The sequence below is a fragment of the Podarcis liolepis genome (assembly GCF_965112155.1).
Source record: "Podarcis liolepis genome assembly, chromosome: 2".
Classification (NCBI taxonomy): domain Eukaryota; kingdom Metazoa; phylum Chordata; class Lepidosauria; order Squamata; family Lacertidae; genus Podarcis; species Podarcis liolepis.
This window is the reverse complement of record NC_139555.1, coordinates 47,497,757-47,513,728: the sequence shown is the minus strand read 5'-3', so window position 1 is coordinate 47,513,728 and position 15,972 is coordinate 47,497,757. Positions and strand designations below refer to the sequence as shown.

General features: G+C 45.6%; 1 protein-coding gene across 14 annotated transcripts in view; it reads right to left on the bottom strand.

Annotated features, from left to right (window-relative positions):
* Positions 1 to 15,972, bottom strand: part of TENM2 (teneurin transmembrane protein 2) — a 795,537-nt gene that overhangs the window by 719,497 nt on the left and 60,068 nt on the right. For 13 of the 14 annotated variants that reach the window (XM_083481506.1, XM_083481494.1, XM_083481483.1 and 10 more), the window contains exon 1: positions 10,722 to 10,807. The exons of the other annotated variant lie outside the window; for it this stretch is intronic. The gene's annotated coding sequence lies outside the window, so the exon portion shown is untranslated. Of the gene's footprint in view, positions 1 to 10,721; positions 10,808 to 15,972 lie in introns of those variants that run through there. 14 annotated transcript variants of the gene reach the window in all.

Sequence of the window (15,972 nt, the reverse complement as noted above, 5' to 3'; positions counted from 1 at the left end):
CCCGTGAACCCCCTCCCGCCCAAACCAGTAGTGAGGCTCACAGCATCTCTCCAGCTGCCCAATGGAATCACCATGGACGTGCCAATCACCATTGACTCAGGCAGCAATGCGGACTTTATAGGGCAGGACTTTGTCGACAGGCACGCTGTGCAGTTGCTGCCGGCCACACTGCCCCTGCAGGTTGTCACGGTGGATGGCAGGGAGCTGCTCGGGGGGCAAGTGGTGAAGCAGACGCCACCAATGGTGATGCGACTTGGGAATCACAGAGAAATCATCAGCTTCAACGTCACTCAACTATCTGACACGCCCATTGTATTGGGCATGAGTTGGCTGGACAAGCACAGCCCAACGATGGCTTGGTACCAGAGGCAGCTGACCTTCGGCTCTTCCTTTTGTGCTGAACACTGCATCGTGCCCAGGCAGGAAGGAGAGGAAGAGGAGTCACAGCTGCTGCTAGGCACGCTGCAAGCGATTCCCCACAAGTACGCTGAATTTTTGGAAGTTTTCTGCGAGAAGGAGGCAGACAGGCTACCCCCTCACAGACCATATGACTGCAAAATTGACCTGCTGCCGGGGGCGGCGCTGCCTAAAGGGAAACTGTATTCCATGTCAGAGGACGAACTGCAAGAACTCAAGGAGTTCATTGATCATAATTTGCAGCGCGGCTTCATCCGGGAGTCCAAGGCAGTGGGGGGCAGTCCCGTATTCTTTGTTAAGAAGCGGGACACGCCCCAAAAGAGACTCGTAGTGGATTACAGGATTTTGAACAGTGTGACTAGGCCATCGGACTTCCCCATGCCCCGAATTGACGACCTCCTCGCAAAGGTACGGAAGGGCAGAGTGTTCACCAAGTTGGACCTGCGGGGGGCGTACAACCTCATTCGCATGCGGGAGGGTGATGAGTGGAAGACAGCCATGTTCACGCCACTGGGGACCTACGAATATAGAGTTATGCCTTTTGGATTGCAAAATGGCTCCCACGTTTTTCAAGCATTTATGCATCACGTGTTGGCGGGACTTCTCTACAAGACATGCGTCTGTTTCTTAGATGACATCCTGATCTTTTCGGAGTCGCAGCAGGAGCATGACAAACACGTCAAGGAAGTGCTGAGCAGGCTAAAGCAACATAGGCTCTACGCCAAGCTGGAGAAGTGCCAATTTGACGTGCCGGAGGTGGATTTTCTGGGCTACAAGCTGTCTGACAAGGGGCTCGCCATGGACAGCGCCAAGGTTCGAGCGGTGTTGGATTGGAAGAGCCCGCGCAACCGGAAGGAGGTCCAACGGTTTGTCGGCTTTGCGAACTTCTATCGCAAGTTTATCAAGGGCTTCGCGATGCAGACGGCGGCCATCACTGACACGCTTAGCTCCAAGAAAAAGAAGTTCATTTGGACAGAGCAGGCGGAGCAGTCCTTTCAGGCACTCAAGCGTCTCTTCGCGTCGGAAGAGCAGCTGCTTCATGTCAACCCCAGCAAGCCGATGAGGGTGGAGACAGACGCCTCGGACAGAGCCGTGGGGGCGGTCCTGCTGCAGAAAGACCCGCAGGGGGTGTGGCGACCGGGAGCGTTTTACTCCAGGAAGCTCAGCAAGTCCGAGCAGAACTACACCATATGGGACAGGGAGTTGCTGGCCATTCACGCAGCGTTCAAGGCGTGGAGGCACTTTCTGATCGGCGCCAAGCACACGGTGCAGGTTTGCACGGACCACAAGAATCTAGAGCACTGGCGCACGGCACAGTTCCTGAACCAGAGGCAGATACGTTGGGCTGAGTTCTTTGCGAACTTCGACTTCCGAATAGAGTATGTCCCGGGGGACACCAACATCATGGCAGACGCTCTCTCCCGTAAGCCACAGTATCTGGAGGACGCAACACCAGCGGCCGCCATGCACATCTTCGCACCAACAGTGTGGGCGTGCGCCGCGGCGACCGTGGACCTAGAGGCGGTGCGACGAGCGTTGCAGGGGGACTCCTTCGCACAAGCAAAGATGGCAGAGGTGCAAAGGGGCAAGGCAGCGGCCGACGGTTTCCAGCTAAGAGATGGATTGCTCATCCGTAAAGGGGCCATCTACGTGCCGGGAGACGAACTTCGAGCCAAGGTGCTGCAGCAGCTGCACGACGCGCCCACGGCCGGGCACTTTGGCAAGGAGAAGACGGTGGAATTAGTAGCCAGGGATTTCTGGTGGCCTGGAATGAGAGGGGAGGTCGCAGACTACGTGGCGAGGTGTGACACCTGCCAGAGGGCCAAACCAGTGCACAAACCGCCGGCCGGACTGTTGGAACCGCTGCAAACTCCGGTCGAACCTTGGGAAAGGGTGGCCCTGGACTTTGTCACGGATCTGCCCAGCTCAAGGGGCAAGACGGCAGTGCTGGTGGTGGTGGACCTGTTTTCCAAGATGGCGCATTTCATTCCGTGTGCTAAGGTGGCCACGGCGGAGCAAACCGCCAAACTGTTCATAGACCACGTGTTCAAGGTTCACGGTCTGCCACGGTCTATTCTGTCCGACCGGGGGCGGCAGTTCATCTCGAATTTCTGGCAGAAGCTGATGGGCTTCCTGAACGTCAAGATCAACCTGGCGTCGGCGAGACACCCGCAGACCAACGGGCAAGCGGAGCGGGTCAATGCCATCATGCAGCAGTACCTGAGATGTTATGCAAATCAACAGCCTGCGACGTGGGTGGATTACCTGCCGCTTGCCGAGTTCGCCTACAACAACACGAAGCACGTGTCCACGGGGGTCACGCCGTTCTTCGCCAACAACGGGAGGCACCCCAGAACCTTCCCGGGACTGGAAAGAATGGGGGAGGGGGAGCCGCAGACAGCAGATGCGTTCGCGTCGGAGCTGCAGGAAGTCCACGATCAGCTGAGGCGCCACCTGGAGCTGGCCAAGCACGCATACAAGGTACAAGCAGACAAGCACAGAAGGGTTGGAGAAGAGCTCCACGTGGGAGACTGGGTTTGGTTAGCAGCCCACGCAGTGCCGGCCAGGTCGTTGGCCAAGAAGAAACTAGGGCATAAACAACTGGGGCCCTACCAAGTCGAAGAGCAGGTCAACCCGGTAGCTTTCAGACTGGCACTTCCGGAGGGTTCCAGAATGCATCCGGTATTCCACAGATCGGTGCTCACTCCCTACAAGGCACCGCACAGGTTCCAGGAACCCGGAACGGCGCCGAGTCCGGCCAGAGACAGAACAGGGCACGCGGGAGTGGCACAGAAGGAGCGCATCAACGAAGTCACGGAGATTTTGGACTCCAGATGGGGGGAAGAGGGGGTAGAATACTTTCTCGCCAAGGAGGGCACCCCGGCCAGTGCGAACAGCTGGGTGCCGGGCTACGCCTTAGACGAACCTCTGCTCAAAGACGAGTTTCATGCCCTCTTCCCACATAGACCTATGCCAGCAGACTTTTTCGACGACTGGCTTTTCACGCCCACGCTTTCGGCCAGCACGTTCCGGGGGTTCGACTCGGACGAGGAACCGACACGAGACGTCCGTTCCCCGGAGGGGTCACCCTCGGAATCTGCCTCAGAACCCTCGTATTGGTGGGACGATAGGCCAGAGGAGCAGTTCCGCAGAAAGTGGCGGGAATGCTCAGGACGAGCAACGCCGCCAGGAGGAAGTGAGGGAGAGACGGACATGGACATTTTCGGGGACGACCCTGGTTTCGAGCACGGCGGCACAGAGATGGAAGCGGAGGTGACCGTCGTCGACGAGAGCAGGGAGGAAGACCCGGGAGAGTTCAGATGGAGGCCCGCCACGGGAAGCGACCGATATCCGACGTTCGTCCCTTTGCAACAGCAGCCCCCAGCTCCAGCACCGGAAGGAGGGGAGGGGGGAATGGGGGGCTTCGAGGGGGGGATGGATGTCAGGGGTTTAGGAGCAGAGGCACGGGCAAGGGAGGAAACAGAGAGCGAAGGGGAGGAGGCAGAAGAAAAGATGAGTGATGACGACGACCCGAGATCTCCTAGTCTTTCCAGTGAATCAGAGGATTCACAGAAAGGAGCACCAGTGGCCAGGGCAAGGGGGGAGTCTAGGGGGGCACCCCAGGAAGATAGAGCCAGAGGGGACTCAGGGGGGAGCAGCTGGAAATCGGGACCAGCGTCACCGCCAGGAAGCAGGGAAGAGGAAGGGAGCCAGGGGGGAAGCGCTGGCAGCTCACCACAGGAGGGAGGGCATGAGTCAGGAGTGGCCACACCTCCATCGGGGAGCGAAGAAACGGTTAAGAGGAAAGTGGAAGGTTGGGCGCGCGCGCCAAGTTCAAATGCAGAGGAAGGCGGCGCAGTAAGCAGCCCCGAAAGGGAACCAGGTCCTAAAGCCCGGCGCAAGGAGGCAGGAGGGTCCGGGTCAGCGTCAGAAGAATCCCGGAAGGAAGAAGCCCCGGGGGGTAGAGGGACCCAGAGGAGGACAGTCAGGCGGAAAAGGTGGAGCAAGGCTAGGATATTAAGTTGGTGCACACGGGGCGGAGACTCAGACGGAGCTTCGCCGATCTAGCTACTAGACGTAGAGTTGCGCGCAGCAGCGTGAGAATGGAAACTGTAATTCAATAAAGACTTTTACTTAATGATCGCTGGCTAGCGTGATCCTCTGTGAGCTAGGATCTTCAAGCAGCTCTGACACATATGCATTACCAACAGTACTTATGGCCATGTTTTCTGGCCTCATTATCACTGCAAGATTTCTTAGTAAACAATTAGTAGTTAGCCAATTCAGAGAAACTGTTATTATTATTTTGAAGCAGCTACATACTTTGGATTTAATGACTAAGAGAACATAAACAGATGCATCTGTTACTAAGGAGACAGAGTGGAAAACAGGTAAACCATATTCTAAACTAAGAAAAATTATTTGATTTTGGGTTAACTATTTATTTTATACATAAACTGTGTATTACAGCTTTTTTCCAATAATCCTGTCGTCTACAATATTTATTTACAGCCTAGGGCACTACAGCTAAAATGTGTACGTGCATTAGCCACAGCACTGAGAATACATTCAAGTTAGAAGAGGACAACCACGTTTCATTATCATATGGAGTTCTCTTCCCCCAAAGTCACACAGGGAAACAAACTTCCATTTCACATTAAGGTGAGGAGTCTGAAGTGGCTGTGAGTGACTGACAAGGGAAACGTCTAGGTATCAAAATGTGCATCACTTTGCACTTACATTAAATTAGGGTTGCCATATGTCTGGAATTTCTGAGACATAGCTGGTATTCTGCCCTCGTAAACAGCATCTGGGCAAAAATTGCTGAAATGCCTGGGAATATCCAGGCGTATGGCCAGGGCTGCCTTAAGCATATGCAGTGCCAGGGTGCAAAGATCCGCCTGGTGCCCCCACCAAGTTGCCCAATGCCAGGCCCGCAGGAGGGTGGAGCTGGCTGGCCGCCTCAGGGTCTCGCTGGCTTGGTCGCCCCCGAACTTGCGGCACAGAGCCGCCCACAGCAGAAGAGCCCATTGCGGTGCTCTGACCAACAGGCGGGCTCTTCTCCGGACTCAACTCTTGGGCCCCGGACTCTCAGCCTGGCGCCTCTGAGAGCCTGGCAGCCAGGTGCCCCGCACCCCTAGTGCCTATGGGTAAGACGGCCCTGCAAATGGCAACCCATGTCAGAAGTATAGATTTCAACAATTATAATTAAAAATAGCTCAAAAACTAATTTTTTTAGTTTTATTTAGCTTCTGAGCTATTGGGCAGAACTTTTCAATCTCTTTTAAACAAAATGTCCAACTTGGTATGGGATTATCAGTGCCAGTGTGACAATGCCACTTGATTTGCTGAACGGAAACTTCACAGAACGAGAAGCTGAGATGTCTTCTTACAAATGTGAATACTGATTATGTCAGCAGATGCAAATAACCAACTCAGCAAAATTTGTGGCCATTGTGCACAGGCTTGCCAGTAATTTTACCTTTGATGACACACACATATACACAGGTCATAAGAAGAGGTTCAAAGTTTTGTCTCGCTTAAAAACACAAAAATAGTATGGATATGTTTATTTGTATACTATTATTAGCTATAGTTTACTTGCAATCTAGCAAAAGCCTATGTAAGTAAATAGCATACAAATGATAAAGGGTTGAATATAGTCTTATTCCACCAATGAACTCGAGGCCTCCTTCCATTCACTGGATTGGAATCCAGTGGTAGCTTCTCACTGGAAGGAAGAGGGGAAGTAATTTCCCCCAATCTCTCCTTTCCCCTACACTACTTCCCCCAACATTTCCAAGAAGTGTACAGGGGATTACAGGAAGAACCAGTGAAAATTGTCTCTGCAGTCCCTTCCTTCAGTGTCAATAGAACTCTGCAAATCTGGATCTAACACATTATATATTAAAAATAATAATGGGAATTATTTTACTGAGCTACCATTGTTTCAATATAGTGGTACCTCGGGTTCCATACGCTTCAGGTTACATACGCTTCAGGTTACACACTCCACTAAGCCAGAAATTAGCCAGGTTAAGAACTTTGCTTCAGGATAAGAACAAAAATCGTGCTCCGGCGGCACGGCGGCAGCAGGAGGCCCCATTAGCTAAAGTGGTGCTTCAGGTTAAGAACAGTTTCAGGTTAAGTATGGACCTCCGGAACGAATTAAGTACTTAACCCAAGGTACCACTGTAATGTTTTTAATGCTAGGTATTGCTATATGCACTCTAATCTCTGAGCGATGAGAAATTTCAGGAGTGCCAACTCATCCCTTGGGTTTATTTCCACACATTGTCCACAGAATTGTAGAGTTGGCAGGGACCCCGAGGACCATCTAGACCAACCCCTAGGCTGAGCATAATAAAGAAAAGCTTGAAGAATTAAGGCTGTGTACATGCCATAAATTTAAAGCACATTTAAAGCAAAATTTGCCCAAAGAATCCTGGGATCTATCATTTGGACACCACAGAGCTACAATTCCCAGCAATCTTAACAAACTATGTTCCCAGGCTGCTTCTTTTTTTGGCGGGGGGGGGGATGTAAAATGCATTTTCAATATCATGTTCCCTATTATGTTTCAAGAATTCAAGAATTCAGCCAGCTGCACTGGCCCACGGTGGAGTACAGGATCAGGTTTAAGGTGCTGGTTTTAACCTTTAAAGCCCTATACGGTCTAGGACCCTCGTACCTACGGGACTGCCTCTCCTGGTGTGTCTCACAGAGAAACTTACGGTCTTCAAATAAAAACATCTTGAAGGTCCTAGGCCACAGAGAGGTTAGGCTGGCCTCAACCAGAGCCAGGGCTTTTTCGGCTGTGGCTCCGATCTGGTGGAACACTCTGTCACAAGAGACTAGGGCCCTGCGGGACTTGACATCTTTCTGCAGGGCCTGCAAGACAGAGCTGTTCCACCAGGCCTTTGGCCAGGGCACAGCCTGACCCCCTCCCTCGGCAATCTTCGCGGAGCTCTGGCCTAATGGTTGCCAGTGGCTTGATTTGAATTAATTTTATAATGAATGATTTTAGAGTGTTGTGTTGTGTTGTGTTGTGTTGTACTTTTGTACTGTTTTATTGTTGTTAGCCGCCCTGAGCCCGGCTTCGGCTAGGGAGGGCGGGATATAAATAAAATTAGTTATTATTATTATTATTATTATTATTATTATTATTATTATTATTATTATCATTATTATTAATTGAAGCCTCTGAGATTCTTCCGAGTCCAGTTCAAGTCAAGACAGTCTCCTTTCCCCCTGGTCTAACTATTCTTTTACTTAGCAGTGACACTGTTTTCAGCCAGGGGTTGGGAGAGATGCCTGCCTATTTCATCCCAACTTCTGAAGCTCCAGCTAGTGGTTTCTGAGACAGTCTCCTTACTTGACAGACTTGGCTGTTTTATGTTTATGTTGCTTTCACAGGAGAGAGAGGGGGTGACTTCATGAAAAGCTTTCTTATGTAAACCCCACCAGCAGCATTGGCTCCAGCTGCTCCTCAAATCAGTGTTCCTGATTATTATGTCCAGCTATCTCTCTCTTTCTTCTGTTTGTTCACATGGAACATGCCCTCCATCCTGCATATTCAGCACAATCCTTTAGTTATACTGTACATACAATTCATGATTCATGAAAGCCATCGGGGTGCACAAATCTCCCCGCCTCTCAAAATACAAGTGTTCGTTTAACTGCACTAACACTCACTATGTTCACACATAATACTAAGCAAAACCATGCTAGACAAATGGGCAGGTTTGTAGAGCAAACATCATGGCTACAGTGTTCCTCCCCCAGTCCTGCTGCTGCCTTGTTACCCGGGCCTAAGCCATGGTTTGTTGTAGATTTATGTCTGAACCTGTGCTCATGGTTTGTCTCATTCCAGGCAAACCCAGTGGCGTAGCTAGCCACTCGGGTGCCTGGTGCGGGGGCGTGTCCTGCATCTGGGGGCTAGCCTCTACGCCATGTGGAGCCTCTTTGCCGCCTCCCCCTCAGTTGTATGGCGGCTGTGGGAGAGGCAGTACGCAGCCGCAAGTTCCATGCAGCCGTTTCAGGCAGGCACCTATGCCACCACGTCACTCCTGAAAAGTTTCGTGAGCCCATTTTTTAAAAAAATCATTTTGTCACACCCACACACCCCCAGTGATAACACTGGGGCAGCCCACCCACCCTTCCTCTGCCACTGGGCAAACCACAAGCTGTAACCAAGGCTTATTTTTGTTTACCACTTGTGGTTTGTCTGTGAGTAATATCATGGAAGGAGTGTTTCCAGTTACCCCACCCTTTGCCCTTGGACCAGCACCTCAGTGTTCAGAATGTTGCTTGTTTTACTGTAACACATGTTATGATCAGCTCCAGGAAATCTCATAAGATCTGGGCAAATGGTACACAAATAAAGGAAAACAAGCTTTCATAAATATTCACAAGCATGATCTACAATTTAGGTTCAATTTCCTACCTCATGACATTTATTTATTTTCTTAGTTACTCACTCATCCACTGTATACACATAGGCCACCGAATAACACCTGTTCTCTGGGCCACTCAGAAGACATAACAGAATAAAATACAAAACAAACAAGAGGCAAAAAGCACTCATTCCCAAATGCTTCATTGTTCAGTGCAAATACTAAGATTCATATTTTCTTCATTTGGGCAAGAACATCAATTTTTAAAGGAGACGTCTTGATTTTTATTTTAATTTTTTTACAATGCTTATTAACCATTTTAACATCCTATGGTACTCAGTTTCCCTCCCCAGAGTTTCCTTCTCCATGATAACATCCTACCCTTGTCAATCTAAGTTTCTCCTCAGCAGCACAACCTTTCCCATCTCAACTTCTAAACCAACAAATAGGTCACATCCCAAGACTATCCTCTCTTCCACTCACAACTTCCCCGCAAAAGACAGCGGTACATATATCCCCACCCCAGACCATCCTCTTTCTCACCCACAACTTCTTCCCGAATAAACATTGAGAACTGTCCTCCCCCTATTTCCCTTTCTCTCTCTCTCCAGAAAGAAAGAAAGAAAGAAAGAAAGAAAGAAAGAAAGAAAGAAAGAAAGCCTTTCTCGGTGCTAGGGAGAAAGGGGAGAGTGGAGCCCCCTGGCAGGTCATGGCAGCATCTCTCCCTTTGGTCCTTTGAGAAGACCCAATTGGGCTCTTGTAAGGGCCAGCTTCCAAGTACTGGCTCAGCCTCCAAGCCTCTAGCACCATCCAGTGGCTCAGACTGTCATCACAGAGTGAGTTGCCTTCTGTTTTGTTTTATCTAATTGTTTTATCTAATTCCCTCATTTTAAAGAAAGTTCCTCCTCTGAAATAAAATATTACTGTGCTGGGCCTTCTACACAATTTCCAACTCACATATATGATGAACCTAGTAGTGCTGTGGTTGCTCTCAAGCAGTAAGGCAACATTTAAATATCAAACCAATTCCTGGTCACAGTTCAATACAATCTAAGGTTGCAATCTTTGTTGTTGGATCCATAACTAACTTCTAAAGCATAATCATTTACTATATTATTATTATTATTTGCTTATTTGTCCTGACTGGAATGTACTTTTATCAAGTAGAGATCAAAATTAGTATTCTGAAATAGTAATTAGCACAGATGGAAGATGCACCTACATGATCTTCTACATTTTAAGTGAGTTTTAGCATGTACAGTGAATTTGTAAAATGATCAGGTATAGAGGTTATGCCATCTTTATCTTCTTGAGGTGTTACCAAGCCAGTCAAGTTGGTTTAGTGGACACACTAACACAGAATGTTAATGTAAGTAATTAGATAGAATGCCAGAGCATATGTACTACAATATAATTAAATAATGGAGTGTCTTTCAAACATTTTAGCTACTAGTTGTTAATTTTTGCACTGCAAACATTTCATTTTTAAATGGAAATTCACAATGTTATCAATATACATACTGACTGGATAAAGTTGCTTGACTGTTTTAGTATTATTTAATGGCAGCAGCAATAATAGTAGCAGCAACAACAGCATCAGTTTCCGCAAAGAAGTTCCAGACTGATACAAGGACATTCTTTGAGGGTGAACAAATTCAAAAATGTAAATCCAAGCAGGCACAGCTAAGAAATAAAATTTTCCTCACCAAAACGGTTTGATCAGGTTCAAATGAACTGCCAAGGAAAATGCTAGATAATACTAGAAAATGCTGTTGGTGTTTTTTTGTTTTTTTTAAAAAAGTAGTTTCTGTAGATGACTTGAAAGATAATTTGTAAAAGCTCATGAAGAAGCAATATGAGGCAGTACCGGGTTAAAGCTACACACAGAGCGGCACACAATCCACTTACCAGAATGGTGGATTTCCAACACCCCCCCAATAGGTCTCTCAGAGATTGTCCAACCAGTACAAAGCGACAAAGAGTCCAGACTTCTTAGCCAATGAACAGCAACACGTAGCTGCCAAAGAGAAGGGTGGTATATAAGAAACAGAGAACAGTAGGGTATCTACTATCTGTATATATCTACAATGGTACCTCGGGTTAAGAACTTAATTCGTTCTGGAGGTCCGTTCTTAACCTGAAACTGTTCTTAACCTGAGGTACCACTTTAGCTAATGGGGCCTCCCGCTGCCACCGCACGATTTCTGTTCTCATCCTGAAGCAAAGTTCTTAACCCGAGGTCCCACTGTACCTGTAAATCTCAAGAGGAAACTTGTATGATGACATCAAATAGTTTCTCTCCCTATCTGCTGCACATCTACCTTTGAACTGAATATGATGCTACCTTGGATGTGTGTGTGTGTGTGTGTGAATGAAGGTATGTGGACAGCTACATCAAGGGAATATTTTCTGTGTAGCTGGCTGAGTGTGTCATGAAGGTGAAAAATAATGCAGGACCTAACAAGTAGAAAGAGACTACGATATGATTCTAAGGAACAGGCAGTGCTGGGATGGAAACTCTCTAGACCAGGAAAAAGTTACATGTCATAAGTCATATGATGTGTCATTACTACATAGTGAGAAAGTGAGAATACAAAGATTGCTTTTCTTTTTCTACTTGTTGGAATACAGTGGTTCTCACTTCCAAATAAAAGTGGTTATCTGTTGGGTGCTTGCATAGATTAACAGATTATCTGAGAATCAATAATGAGTTATTTTGCTTGCCAAAATCAAAGGACAAAACAAACAAAGAAATTCACTTGTTCACAGTACCATGGATGGCAGCAAGCAATTACAGAAAGCATACCTTTAACAGGTGATTTGTTTAGGTTTTTTTAAAAAAGAGACCATCAGATAAAATTATTTCCCCTTAACGTTGATCTGTTTCCCCTTAATGTTGATCTGGTTTCATTCATATTTCTATATGAAATTAACAGACTTTGTTGCCATTTACAGTACAGCGTACTAATACTGGTGAAGTGATTAAACTTACTATCACTAGAAAGGAACAGACACTATAATATTTTAGATCTCTTATTGTTCATAAAACAGCAGTTAGATACACAGCACAAAATACACAGTGGCACTACATTGAAAAAAAATAAAAAACCTACATGAAGCCACAGAAAGGAGCAGTTCTTACACACAACTCCTCAAGGATATTCAGAAATGCCATAAATTGTGTTTTCATTTCAAATTGGATTGAAAATAAAAGTAAGCAATGTATGAAAATGGATCTTTGCTATTGAGATGATGGAAGTACAAACTAGCACTTATAAGAATAAAATGCACATGTAAGTAGTTACACAGTTAAGACACTGTAAGTATTCCTTCAGTTCCTTTCTGTATTTAAAGTTATGTTTTACTGCAGTACATCTAAGCCAGGAAGGAATTGCCTTGTCTCAGAAGAGTGAGAGAGTGAGACCACCATTTAATGGCAAGTAAATTGTTACTCACTGGAAGTTAAACGTAAAGAAGTAGCTTTTCCACAACCATTGCTCCAGTGCTTAGCTACTTGTTGACCATGCTTTTGGTTTGGAAAAGGAGATTTGAAGATATGTTATAGGGTGTTTTCACTCAAGGGCTTCTAATACACAGTGAAAATAAGCTTCACTATGTGATGAAGTACTCCTAATGCATGGCTCAACACATGAAATTTTTATCTAATTGGTGAAATTTAAAGCACAGCAGAATTTAAAAGCAGCCACCCACTGCACCTGTTAATGCAAACCCAAGGTGTAGGTCAAGGTGGTCAGATCCCCCTAACCTATTTGTTCACACCTGCACATTGGCTAGGGATGGTCCAGCTTCCCAGAATAAAGAACACTAGCAGCAGTAGAGAACAATCTTATTGGTACAAATAAGAATGTCAGTCTGGAGAGAATGATGTCCAATAGTAGAACTGCATTTTGCCTGCTCAGAGCTTTTCCTTCCCGAGCTATCATGAGGTCTCAGCTGCAGTTTTTAGCACCTTTGTACCAGAATTCCTTATATTGAGGCACATACAGCCAATATACTGTGGGTGCTAATATGGAATCTTTAGTACAGTTGGTACGTATGTATAGTATGAGGATATTTTAGTGTCTTGCACATGTTGACAGAGGAAGAATAAATAAATAAATAAATAGTCCAATGTTGAGACTGTTCCGTTAAGATTCCTACTTTACAAATGGCAAGGTGGCTCTCCATTCAATAGAAAAGATAAAAACGGAATCCAGCTGCTCACTGCAGGAGGTAGCATGTAAATATTCCGTAATATAATTTGTTACATCAACACACAGAGGGCTTGATTCTTTTTAATTATAGCCACTTTACACCGCTGCAGTACCATCATCTTTGTCGCAGTTACTCCAGATTCATAGCAGCATAGCTGAGGGGAATTAAGCCTAAAATATCCTAATAAAATTTGTCATCTACTGTTAACTGCATTAATGGCAGATATAATCATATGTTAGTATTGTATTACAAGATAACAATATCACTGCAGATTAAAATGGAAAACAGAGAGCTATTCAGTTGTACATAATTTAAGCAATCATTTAAAAAAATCAATTAACAGGTTGGAGTGTTCTCCAAGCTCAATTTCTTTTTAATTAAAATAATAAATTCATATGTCTAATTTTTAAAAAGCATTATTGGAGGAAGGGAAAGTGTTAATTGGCGGACTTCTTTGTTCAGTTTAACAAATACAACATGAATACAAAATGTAGCTCTAGTAAGCTCAGACCCTGAATCCAATTAAACCCTAAAGACATACCCTTCATTCCCAAATCCTAGAGGGCAGAATGATTAAAATGGGACTGTTCTTTTCACATCTAAGTTTTGGGAGTAAAGAAGGAGTTCCATAAGATTACAAACTGCCTCTGGGTGATTCAAATCCAAATGTACTCTTTTTCACATTTTTGCCACTGTTCTCAATCTTGTTGCGCTTTGATGTGCTTGATGAAAGTGTTGCAGTGCAGAGGGGCCAAGGAGGAAGCATTGCCTAGTTGCTTAGTAACAGAAAGATATTATCTCCCCCCACCCAAATGGGTAGGCAATGTAGCTTTATTTTCTTGGCTACAATGTCATCTTGCTCAGTACAGGAAACCTAATTAGGTGGGACCATGCAGTGTTAGAAGACAATGGCACTGGAAGAGAAGCAGCAAGAGAGAACACAGCAGCTTCTCTTTGCCCTTGCACAATGGCCAAACACGTTCATCCTTGTTCACAACCTTCTCTCAAAAATATGATCAAAAGAGTTGGTCTTTATATCCTTATATCTCTTTTTAACTATATATATATCTGATGCTGGGGTGGAAAATGACCACAGGGCTTGAAACTGTGCACTGAGAACTGTGAGTGGAACGTAACGCCACATATTGTGGTATTGCTTTATCTTCTCAACTTCTTGTCATTACACTCATGAAATCCATACTCGGTAGAATCTTTTTAAAAACATTTAATTTCTTCCATAATACATTAGTTAAACACTTGAGATTCCTACTTTGGCACAGTTATTATTTTCAAGTTGAATCCATCTGCTGGTCCCATCACACAGCTATAATTATAAGCCTAAAGATGTCTCTCTCACAATGACGTATTATCCTAGGACAACATACACATTCCATAAAGTTTAAAATACAAATGTGCATAATTCTTGTATATACAAATCTATTAATCTACAATTTGTTAACACAACAAAATAAACATTAGGGTTGGAACTATATAAAAGTAAACATGATTCTTCCTGGTTTGTTGTAGCTGCTGCGTTAATACATGAACATCAGTGGCTCCGTCTATTTGAATGCCATTAATAGGTCCATTATTGCCAAAAGTTCAGACGTCTCATATGCACAGAAAACAAATATACGTATGTGTGTGTGTTGATACTTTGTCTTCATGCTGAATGGCTGTGATATTTTGAAATGTTTGCATTTTGTTGGCATTCTTTATGTTAAAATGTTTAACATAAAACCTAGAAGCTCATCACATGAGGTGTCTCAAAATTAATTAAATAAATGTGGTTATACCAGGGCAAAAACCACAACATATATTCATGAAACAACAGCCTCAATTATTCTTCAGTATTCTTAATGCATGGAGTATAGATTTCAAGTGTAGCCACAACAAGGAATGGGGAAGGTACAGTTATACTTCCATGTGGAGGTGAGAGATTAGCTGTTCCATTCACAGTTCTCAGTCTTGAGCTCTTAATGCAGAGCGTCAAGCCCTCCATCATGGCTTCAGGAGTAAAAAATATTCCTATGTGTATTTTGGAAAAAATGTTTTACTGTAAAATAAATATTCTCTCTCTCTCTCTCTCTCTCTCTCTCTCTCTGTGTGTGTGTGTGTGTGTGTGTGTGTGTAATGGGTTTTTAATGGTTTTTTTAAAAATCATACCCAAATCAGCTTCAGCCAGGGCAACTCTTAGCCAAGCCTCCCTTGCCTGGAGAAAGTCAGTGGTGGCAGCTGCTCTGTCAGGCATTCCATGGCCAGGCAGCAGCTGAAGCACCGTGCTTGGCAATAGTCACCTACAGAGAGTAGCCAGGCCACATGGGGAGAGGCTTATGTAGGATCTCCCTCAAGTCTCATGAGAATTTGCCCCAGGACTTTATGAAGAACAAGATTTGGGGCAGCTGTTGCTTGGCTGGATGCCTCAGTCACCAGTCTGTGCAACTGGATGCTGGCCATGGAGTACTTGGTCATGCAGCCGCCAACATTGTCTTCCTATTCAGTGTTACAGTGTCTAGGCAGGCAGAAGCCAATAATGGAGCAGGGGGATTTACTGAAGCAAGAAGGCCTCAGGCTTTGGCTGGCCCTTCAAGTAGGTAATTCTACTAAACAAGGCATAGGCAAACTCAGCCCTCCAGATGTTTTGGGACTACAACTCCCATCATCCCTAGCTAACAGGACCTGCTGCTCTTTCCCCTTTGGATGCTTTTCTCCCAGGCATAGGTCCAGGTGGGGGATAGCAGAAGCAGCTCTGGAGCTGCTCACATTGTGGGCAATTCATCGCTGCCCTAACACATCTCTATAAAAGTTACCTTAATCAATTAACCTGTTTATTTGTGTTATTTGCTTCAGGTGAGTAAATGGTTCCACACGGACACACTCATTTACAGCATTAAACAATTAAGCAATTGTGATTAGTGCAACAGCCACAGAGGGCAAGATGCTA